We start from the raw sequence: 11,036 nt of genomic DNA on the forward strand, positions 1-11,036 counted from the left end.
ATGTATCTTGTCGTTATTTTACATAGCATTGGAAATTGAATAGTAGTTATTTATTATACAGTGCTTTTATTTTAGCTATGAACATAGGCGTCATTTATTGTAATTTGTAAATCATTGACATTAAATAAAATTCAAAATAATATTTCATCGAAATTTACAATTTTTGGTACTTTTTTGAGCCAGAACTATTTTTAGGTAAACAAAAAAAATATTATTTGCTGTGTGAGTATTGGTTACATATTATTCACTAAAATGCAATGCATTGACTGTTCCGCTTTAAAAATAAACATATTTAGCAAAATAGCATTGTACTGTGTTAAGCGCTATGTTCACAGTTAAAATAAAAGCACGATATGTACTTATTTCTTAGTAATATATTTATACAAATATAAAAACCCTCAGCCTATCGCAGGTTTTGAGGTACTGTGCGTGGTGCGTGCACCCACAGTTTGGCATTGCAAAGCTAGCCCGGTCTCTTGGTTGGTTCGCTGTTCCCCTCACATTATCACTTGCCTTACTAATTGTCGTAAAGGTTTTTGGTTAACCACTAAAAGCCTTTAAGTCAAAGAAAATTCGTAATTTTAAGAATTCTCATACCAACAGTGCGTTGACTTTCGAGCACTCATACAATTCGCACCCATCGCGTGGTGATGAGTTGTTGTGTAGGTGGTGAGTGGGACGGTTGTTCCACCCGGAGATCTTTTGTCTCATTTCGTTGATTATGTATGCAACGGAATGTTGACCATATCTTTTATAGATGCTATGAATTTTGTTAATCGCCCCTTCCCAGTCCCTCTCGGACTGTTTCAAGGTGTATGCACTAATACTTTCCAGTGCATATCACCATAACAGGTACCCGTGTGCACTTGTTTTTGTCTCTTTTTTACCCACCCTTGGTTCCTTCAGAACCAACGGTGGTTTTACCTTTGGTTAAATGTTTTTTATCTCAAGAATAAGCAATTTGCGTGGATTGCACTGATAGTTTGGTGCATTGCCTTTTCTTGGATTGTCCAAGCCGCACATTGTCTTTACTTTTGTCATTCAATTAAGTCTCAATCATTGATGTTGTTTGTTCCCCCCTCTACAGAGTGTTTTTTGTAAGTTTTATACCTTATGTAATTTAGGAATGTTGCCAATACTACGAAAAGGATTGTTCAAAAATTTGCTACAAAAATTTTACAAATTAATTTTTATGACAGTTGTCTCACATTGATAAATAAGAAAATTATTGACAGATTGTTGTCGTCATTAGCTTTTTCACATGTAGCCTTTTCTGAGTGTTTGCAATGTACCTCTCTTTTTTCAAAATTTTAATACATCTTAATGTTTGTTCAATTGCTTGGAGAAAATTCTTTTTCGGATTGCGCTCAATGTTTTTCTAGTTGCAGACATTTGGTGACATCTTCTGAATTTTAAATTTAATTGTATATTACCACCTAATTGTTTTTCTCTCGTTGCACAGTAACGGTGTTTTCTAAATGTTTTTTTAAGTGTCGTGCCTTGATCACTCCACTTTTCTACATGACCACCCACACTATTATTTTATACATGAATATAATGATTGACATGCCACAGCCCTGTTCGACATCCATAGATCACTTTTATAAACGTTTGACAATTGACTGTTGACATGTGGATGTCGCGGTTGTCACCTATCAGCTAGTTTGCGCCTCCAAGTCTTGGATTGAGACACGCAATTTTAATTTTAATTGAACATCTCTTTAATTATTCCAATGTTCTAACTAATATCTGGCATGGCTTAACCGCCCTATAAGAGAGTCCTTTTGTGGTTGACTGGTCAGCGATGCTTCACGGTGGAGTTATCAACACAAACTATGTTTAATGTGGTTTTATGAGTTGGTCTTTTCTGTACCACGTTAAGTAAGTCTTATTCTTAACTTTTAGAACAGTAATTGTCTAACATGTATTTCCATTTTAGTGTCCTGCGGAAGGAATAAATAAATTCCGAAAGCTTGACAATTAACACAGTGTATTAATTCTTTGTCAAACCCTTCCGACTGCAATCCCACTAAATCCTAGATTTTCTTTCTCACTAGTCAGTCGAGACTACTTTCTGCCTATACAAATATACATATAACAATAAAATAGCAGGTTAGTCGTGACTAAGTTAAGAAAAAAACTCAAAATTTAAGTGAGGATGCAGTCAATAATCACCACATAGGCTAATAAAACTACTTTTTTCAAATTTGTCAAGCTTTCGAGAATTTTATTCCCATCATCAGGACAGTTTCTAAAATGTATAAATAAAAAAGGCATTGACATTTTAATATTGTATAACAGAAAAAACAACTTACGACTGAGTCAATTAGCAAAAAAACATCCTCTGCACAAAAAGGCCTTAAAAACTAGCATCGTATGACATTGGAATACAAGGACATTTTCTTTATAAAATATTAAAATACAAATCCAACGACATTACCTTTCTTTTAAACGCAAAACAACAAAGATTTTTTAAATTTACTAAACTAATTTCTACATTAAATTTTGAGTTTTTAAAACAATAAAAATAATAAATAATAATATATTTTTGTGACAAGTACTTACACAGCTCGGGATCTCTACTACCAGAAATCAACAGAAGAATTAAGTTAGCATGGAGTAATTATAGAAGAAACTCCATTATATTTAAATCTAGAATTCCACTCTATCTAAAGAAGAAAACATTCGACCAATGTGTACTACCAGTTATGGCTTATGCATGGACCTGGACACTGATGACCTGGACAATTAAAATGGACATCATAAGGAAACTGCAGATCGCACAAAGCTGAATGGAACGAAATATGCTAGGAATAACTAAGAGAGACCGTAAAAGAATAGAGCCAAACCAAACCACTAAAGACCCAGATGATAGATGTCATCCAAAGAGTCAAATCCCTCAAATAGCAATGGGCTGGACACCTGGCAAGAAGATCGGAAACAGATAAACCACAAAAAATGGCAGCATATATAGTACCCACGAGGAATAAAGAGACCTAAAAGAAGACCGAAACTGAGATAAGACCATGATATTAGGAAATTAGCAGGGATAACTTGGGCCCGCATAACCAACAATAGACAACAATGGATCCAACTACAAAGAGAGTATCTAAATATGTGAGGGAGGCTACAGCATAATTGGAAATGGTTGATTAAGCTGAAAATGATGATATAACAAAATTTAATATACAAATTTATATTAAGGTGTCTCGTTTTTATATATCTGTAGTATGACTGCCTTTCCGTTGCTGGATATCGTTGTCTATGTTCTATTCCGTAATATATCTTGGATTGAACTGACTAGTATAATAAATATATATTATATACTGTATGTTTTATAATTTATATCATTTTCAGATCTCCACAAGATAGAGGGTGACTTCGACTCGCCGTTTTTTAATGTAAACTTACGTGCATAGAAATCGGCCCACTGTGAACTTTTGGTTTTAACTGTGTCTTTTAGAATCTATTTATCATGTCAAGTAAAAAATAAGAGCTGTTTCAAAGACAATTTAACATGCTTTAATATGAGCATAAATTTATTCAGGGTACTTATCGTTTATATGCGTACCAACGGGTAAACAAATAAAAGGTATTTGTGTTGTGGTGACAATAAGAATAACAAACTTGCCAAATATTGCAATTACTACCTTTGTAATCGAAATTTTCACATTGTTCTTTTATTCTTCGATTAGTTGTGTTTCATTGTTTGATTAGTGTTTCAATTTAATGCATACATCACCGGAAAAAGCCGCCCAAGTAATCGCTTTAATCGAAAATGGACACGCGGAGCGGTTCGAAGAGTGTGTGAACGATATGAGGAGACTCGATCCTTTCGTAATCGACCTGGAAGAAAGAGATAGACAACGGATCGTGATGACCGCTTTATTGTGTCAACAATGTTAAGAAATCGGCGTCTTAATGCTATTCAGGTGCAACAACAGCTCCGTGAAACACGAGGAGTGACTATTTGTCAGTGGACAGTAAGACGAAGATTGAAGGAAAGTAACATGACCCCCAAAACACCAAACTGGTCCAAAACTTACACCAGCTCATCGTCACATCGCCTACGTTTTGGTAACTGGAACATCTGAATTGGACACTAGAACAATGGGAATCTGTTTTATTCCCTCAGATGAGACCAGGCTATGCCCTCTATGGTATAGCGACCTAAGAAGAAAAGTGTACCGGAGGTCAGGTGAGTGATTCGCAGAATGCTGCATTGAGGAGCGAATTGCTGTTTATGGAGGTGGTTCCTGCATGATCTGGGATGCAATTTCTACTGCGTGAACCGACCCAGTTTTCATCCGTTGGGGCGACCGTCGGCACGGGAGAGGAGGTTTAACTGGTGCTATGTATTGAGGAGATTTTAGCAGTTCATGTGGTACCTTACGTCGACTACATTGGAAACGAATTCACTTTTATGCATGACAATGCGAAGGTACACACATCAAGAATCGTACACGATTACATTTCAGAAGTCGAATTTCGGGTTATGGAATGGCCAGCATGCAGTCCAGACTTAAACCCGATAGAACATTTATGGGATGAGCTAAAACGAAGAATTCGTACTAGACGAAGAGCCCCAACTTCTATCCCAGAGCTCATTGTTGCAGTAGAGGAAGAGTGGCTTAACCGCAAAAAACAATATCAAATTTGATCGAATCTATGCCAAATCGTATGAGAGATGTTGTAAGAGTAAGAGGGCCATACATAATACCCATTATTGAAAATTTAGTTTAGTTAATTGTCCATAAATAAATAAATAATAACATACCTCTTAGTAATAAAAAACGATAATTTGTTTCATGCATTAATGTAATAATTTTAATTCAAAAAACCAAAATACAAATTAATATCTCTAAACTCTTTTCAAAGAATATGAAATTGTCTTTCAAACAGCATGTATTTTTTCTTAATCTGATAAATAGATTCTAAAAAATATATAGTTAACTTTAAAAGTTTGGGCCGATTTCTATGCACGCAAGTGTATAAGTTTGCATCTGTATGTGTGCTTACTCTAAACACATTGAGGAAGCGTAGCAATGGTACGTTGGCCTGGGTACCAAGGCACGAGGATCGCAAAAAGGGTAACGTTTAATAAAATGTCCAAACAAGTCTCACAAATGCCGTTCATAGACCCAGAACCCTTCTAGGGCGTTGCAAAAACAGCCATAAGTAAATTTTACCTATTTGAATATGGCAACACTGATGTCGCTTTCAATTCCACACCGTCTTCGATATGCTTTCGCTAGCCGAATTAGAGAAAATATGAGTATTTTATGCATTGGCTGCAGAACGAGTAGATGCTCCACCGTTCAGCACTTGAGACGTAAGGGGAAATCAAATCGGCCTTTTCACGAATTTGCCCATTAAGTTGCGTATCTTCACAATTCTTTCAATCGATACTACAATCAATGGGTACCTACACTAGCAACCTACAAGCAGAAATCTACGCTATCGAAAGATGCATAAAACTTATCTTAGAAACTATCGAAAACAAGAAATAACCATCTTATCTGAAAGTCAAGCAACGTTAAAAGCGATCAAGTCAGTATCAATCAATTCTAAGTTGGTCAAAGAGTGCACAGAGAAGCTGAATAAATTAGGCAAAGAAAACAAAGGCGTCCTACCCTGGGTGCCTACTCACCAAGGGATAGAAGGCAATGAAAAAGCAAAAGATCTAGCTAGAAAAAGAGCTCCACTAACTTGACCAGAACTGTTCTGCTTCCCAAGTGGTAACGAACTAAAAGCGCGGAACTCAAGAACTTGGAAGACTCCATCCGCAACCTGGAATGGGAATCTTGCAGTGGTCCAAGACACTCGAAGGAGTTTCTGAGTGCTTACGACCAAGAAAAATCAAAGATCTTTCTGGATTTAAGTAAGAACAATCGTCGGATTGTCACGGGGTTTTTAACTGGACACTGTCTCCTCAATGAACAGCTCAGTAGATTGAAACTATGAAGAAACGGCGAATGTAGATTCTGTGGGGAAAATGGGGAAACACCAGAAGATCTCATCACTGAGAGCGCCGAGACGACAACCATTCGGTCCGATATTGGAGATGGAGAACTACCATCTGTAAAACCGTCCCAAATACTAAGCCCTGGGACTGTATGATGAGTTATAACTCAAGAAAGAGAGACACAATAGATCTGTAAGGTCGCAATGATTAACCCCTCTCCCACTCATTTTAATTCTAATTCTAATCAACAATACTACCTAATAAACATAGCTCATAGACATAACAATACGAATAATATTAAGAAGTATAAATAAAACAAATAATTAGTGGTACTTATATGACAAATTTGCTACAAATTTTAAAACACCTCCCATTACTCCATATAGAGCAATTTGGTTAAAAAGTCCCCAGTCGACCAACGAAGCCAAGCAGGGACATTCTTTATGCCCTGACCGGCAAACCCTGAGCCCCGCATTAAAACAACACATATTTAAACCCGCAGACAATTACGGGCGGTCTGCAACAGCAGTCGTTTACGTCATTATCTGGGGCAGCGCTATAATCCGCGGCTATATATAAAACGGGCATTATATGATATTCCTTAGTGTGATGAGTTTTCTTTAATCTTGCCGAGTACTAAATTTCGCCACTTGTTTTCTCCGCGAAAATTAAATTTTGGCCTCAACACACGAAAATTTCCGTTTATATTTTAGAACAGGGATGGGACGATTTATAATTTTACTACGTGTAATTTAGTACTTCTCATTGTATTTATTTATTTTTTTAGTGTATTTAAAATGACTTAGACCCAATTCTATTACTCCTTCTTAAAAAATTCTACAGGGTTGTTCACCACATACACACGGAGTATTGTAGCTAAACGATTAGATTTTTACAAATTTTAAGTTTTGGGTTCGTTGAAGGACTATTAGAGCTACAATTTAAAAATATTTTTACATTCTACGAGTGTACCAAATAAGTAAAAAATATTAGAGTTGTATTTTTTTAAATATAACACCCTGTATATTATTCTATTTTTAGATCCTACTGTTGATATAAAGGTAAATTTGATTAAGGTTTCACACTTAAACCACGGCATATAAATCACACGGCAGGCTAACTCTGCTCAGATTCCATTGTTTTAAATTTCTATAAAATTTGACCTTGACAGCGCCATTATCGTTTCCTACTCAGGACCGGATTAAAACGTATCAAAAAATTTCTCAGAAAGTAAACTATTGTTAGACAGGGTCGTATTAAAAAAATACTGTAATTGACTGAAACTGAATTTTATTTACACAATACTTTTGTCCAAACAAATGATTCGTTAACCGCGCATACTTCTCGAAAAGTAAAAATGAAAAAATTAATTAAATATTTCACTGTAGAGAATAGATAATTAAAATTAAAAAACATGAAACTAACAAAAACGTGCCAGGAGTTACAAACAAGAATTAAAGAAATACCAATAAAATATTTATTGAACAATATAAAGAGGCTACGTACAAATTATGCCCATCAATGGGCGTAGCAAATTTTATTAATATTCAAATTTCACAAATTAACAAATCCACAATTTTTTTTGAGAAACTTCTATTTTTTTTTCATGGCAGGAAACAAAGTAGGTACCGCATTGTAATTTATACGGTTACAAAGTGAATTGGTAAACATTTTAAATTCAAAATGAACAGAAGACAACTTCTTTGTGGGCTTTTTTTTTATTTTTTAATGAAATAATAGTTCGTTTATTTCATTAAAAAATAAAAAACTTCGACAATATTAGCATCTGTACTCTTTAAAAATTTGTTACATCTTTAAAAATAATCTAAACCGTCAATATTCCATGGGTATATGAGGTCTAAATTATAATAAAATGCATTTTCTACGAAAACTTGAAGAGATAGGAAAAAAAATATAATTCAATTTGATAGACAATTAAATTGTGCATATTATTCTCATAAAATATACAGAGTGTTCCATTTAAATTAAACAATTTATTGCCCTGTATAGCTAGTATTAGTATTAGTATTAGAATTTAAAATAAATCTTTAGACACTCTGTATAAGATAGTATAATATTTTTTATTACTGCAACAATAGAAATACGTCAGTATATTTGGTTTCAAAAACTTAATTACAAAAAAATTATTACTGCATTTTGACAAAAACCTAAATATTTCAAAAACGGTAAAATTAAAATGCGGTAAACCTTAATCAAATTTGCCTTTATTTTAATCGTAGAAACTAAAAATGTAATAATATACAGGGTATTCCATTTGAAGAAATACAACTTTGATATTTTTTATTTATTAGGGACACTCTGTATCTTGTAAAAATATTTTAAAATTGTAGCTGTAATAGTCCTTCAACGAACCCAAAACTTACAATTTGCAAAAATCTAATCGTTTAGCTATAATACTCCGTGACGTATGTGGTTAACAATCCTGTATATGGGTATTTCGTCACTGCAAGAAAATCTACAACATAAAATAGTTATTTTTTGTAAACACTGCTGGCGTTAATCCAACGGAGACTAATTGTCAGCAGTGGTATAAATGAACAAATTTGCCTAACGAACAAAAAATATGCTTAACTTTTCGGAAAGTGTATCTCTTTCCGTCGTCGGAAGCAAAAAATACCGTATGATCGAAAAAAAACGGCTTCCAGTTGGCTTGGAAATGACGATCAATGACATTTCCCATATAATTTTACATATAAAATGACAGCGATCTTCATTTCATAGCCATCGTTGACGCCGTTTTTATTCGATCATACGGTACAAAGAATAAAGAAGGGCATGCAGAATCAGTGGGAAGAAGCAGCGCTCACAATACAACACAAAGGAGAAGAATAGTAAAATCAATTAACATTAAACATTAAAAGCCACAATCAAAAAGTAAAGAGGCAAACAAATAATGTACGATTTTTGAATGTCCGCGAAGAATGGAATGCCGGCAAAGAGCAGTCCACAGAAAATCTACACCTTCAGCGAGGTAATGGCCTTACGTCACCTGTACGCACGGCAGTAGTAGTCATAAAATAATTAAACAGAAAAGAGTGTCAACTCTGTGATTAAATCGTGGAAACACGTTACGCCACCGAAAGCCTTAGTTGTCGTCTGGAGAACTTATTTTCCAATTGACAGGTCGACATGATAAGGACATGAAGGCTTAATTTTCATTTCCGATTCCGGTTATTCAATGGCAAGCCCTCTTTCAGTTTAAAAGTATTCTAAATAAAAATGTACAAAAAAATATTTTTCTTTCATAATAAAACAAAAAATAAATTTATTACACTAATTTATGAAATTGGACAACGTCACAATAACAAAAATATAAAAATTTTAAAACAAAATTGAAAACCAATTATTATGCATTAATTAATTATATGCACTTTTAACGTAAATTTACGTTAAGGATAACTGCATGACTTACAGTACATTGTAAATAAACACAAGCATTCGCAAACTTCAAGGGACAGAAAACGGACACAGGAAAATGAAAAGCGGGAGCCTTCTACAAAAACCTGAAAACAAGAAAAACAATTTTTTTATACTAAAATTAACAATGTAAAAATATTCAATTAGGTATAAAATATAAATTACTGTTTTAAAAAAGCGTCCATTTATTCCCAAACTAACCTGGCTCCTAGTCAATCAAAAGCATGCAAAGAGACTTTAGTCGGATAACATAATAAGATTATCAGTCCGATTTATAGCATTATTGACAATAAATCGCACATACTGGAGCTAACTAATGTTGGCTATAGTTAAAATTGATCTTACCTTGCTGTAAATTGTCTCCATTTTCAAAAAAATCGCCGATCAAAGAGAATACTACTAACCACCAATTTGTTTGCCATCTAATAATAATGTAAAAAACAAGTGGTTTATTACACCTACCTATTTTTTATAAACATGGGACATACCTACTACTCGCAGAAACACGTTCCATTTTTCTCCAGGCATTCTTCATGCTGACATTATATTTTCATACTATCTTTTACCTTTATATTTATAAATTTCAGCCGAAAATATTAAATTGAACCTTCAAAACGAAACTAAACGGAATGAATTTAAATGGCGTCGAATATTCTTCGAATTTGTTCTAGAAAATTTAGAAGTTGTCTCTGAAAACTTAGAAATTAGTCAATCTAACACTGCTGAAGTTTAGACAACTAGTTTGTATACAAAAAACCAAACACAAAGTTGCGCTTTGGGGGTTCCTTGTGCTTAGCGGCACAATACTTGTCCCGTGAGGAGAATGACACTGGAATGTACACTTACCTCTCGCTCTCTCACTCTATTCCTAATTTCACGTCACCCCCCTGATTAGTTAAGTAAGTATTAAGAATAATTTTAATTCATATAAAAATTTATTAAAATATTTCTAAAAGAAAATTCTCATAAAAAAACATGTTATCTTTTTTTATAACTTCTAATACTGCAAAACTATACAGGTATGATTTCCATCTAGCTCTTCGCCTTTTCCTTCGTTTTCCTTACTTCCTTCGCTCTTCTCCTCTACCTGAGCTCGTTTATTTCTTGCCTAAAGCCCTAAGTACAAACCGAGGACCGTAGGCGGCGGGGAAAACAAATTGCCAACGAGAAAATTGACTCGATAATGGGCCGCCGATCGCGGTTTGCTTAGTCGGAGATGGCGCTGTATGCGTGCGACATTCAATTTCCCTAATGACTCGCTCCGCACTATCTCTTTGCCAAAACGTCATTAGCGACATTCTGGAAAGATATCTGAGAGAAACGACATTGAGGAGAGGTCAAAATAAAAACGGATCACGATTGTCTTTTTTACTCACTGTCTATTTCATCCAAGAAAACAATTTAGAGGGAATGTTCAAATAAGTATTTAATTGAAAGAATGATACATACAAATTGAACATAACTTTCAAATTGAAGTTTGAAAGTAAGATATAGTTCTTTTTTATAGATTTTTTTATGTGGTGTTTTGTTTAACATACATCCTGGTTTGTTTTGTATTAACACGCAGACCGTTTTTTTTTAAACAAAATAACTCGATTAGATTTTTTCAGTTTTAGGAATGTATTCCTAAAAC

Source organism: Sitophilus oryzae, unplaced genomic scaffold, assembly GCF_002938485.1.
Source record: "Sitophilus oryzae breed Bouriz unplaced genomic scaffold, Soryzae_2.0 scaffold_1172_pilon_pilon, whole genome shotgun sequence".
In the NCBI taxonomy this organism is placed as follows: domain Eukaryota; kingdom Metazoa; phylum Arthropoda; class Insecta; order Coleoptera; family Curculionidae; genus Sitophilus; species Sitophilus oryzae.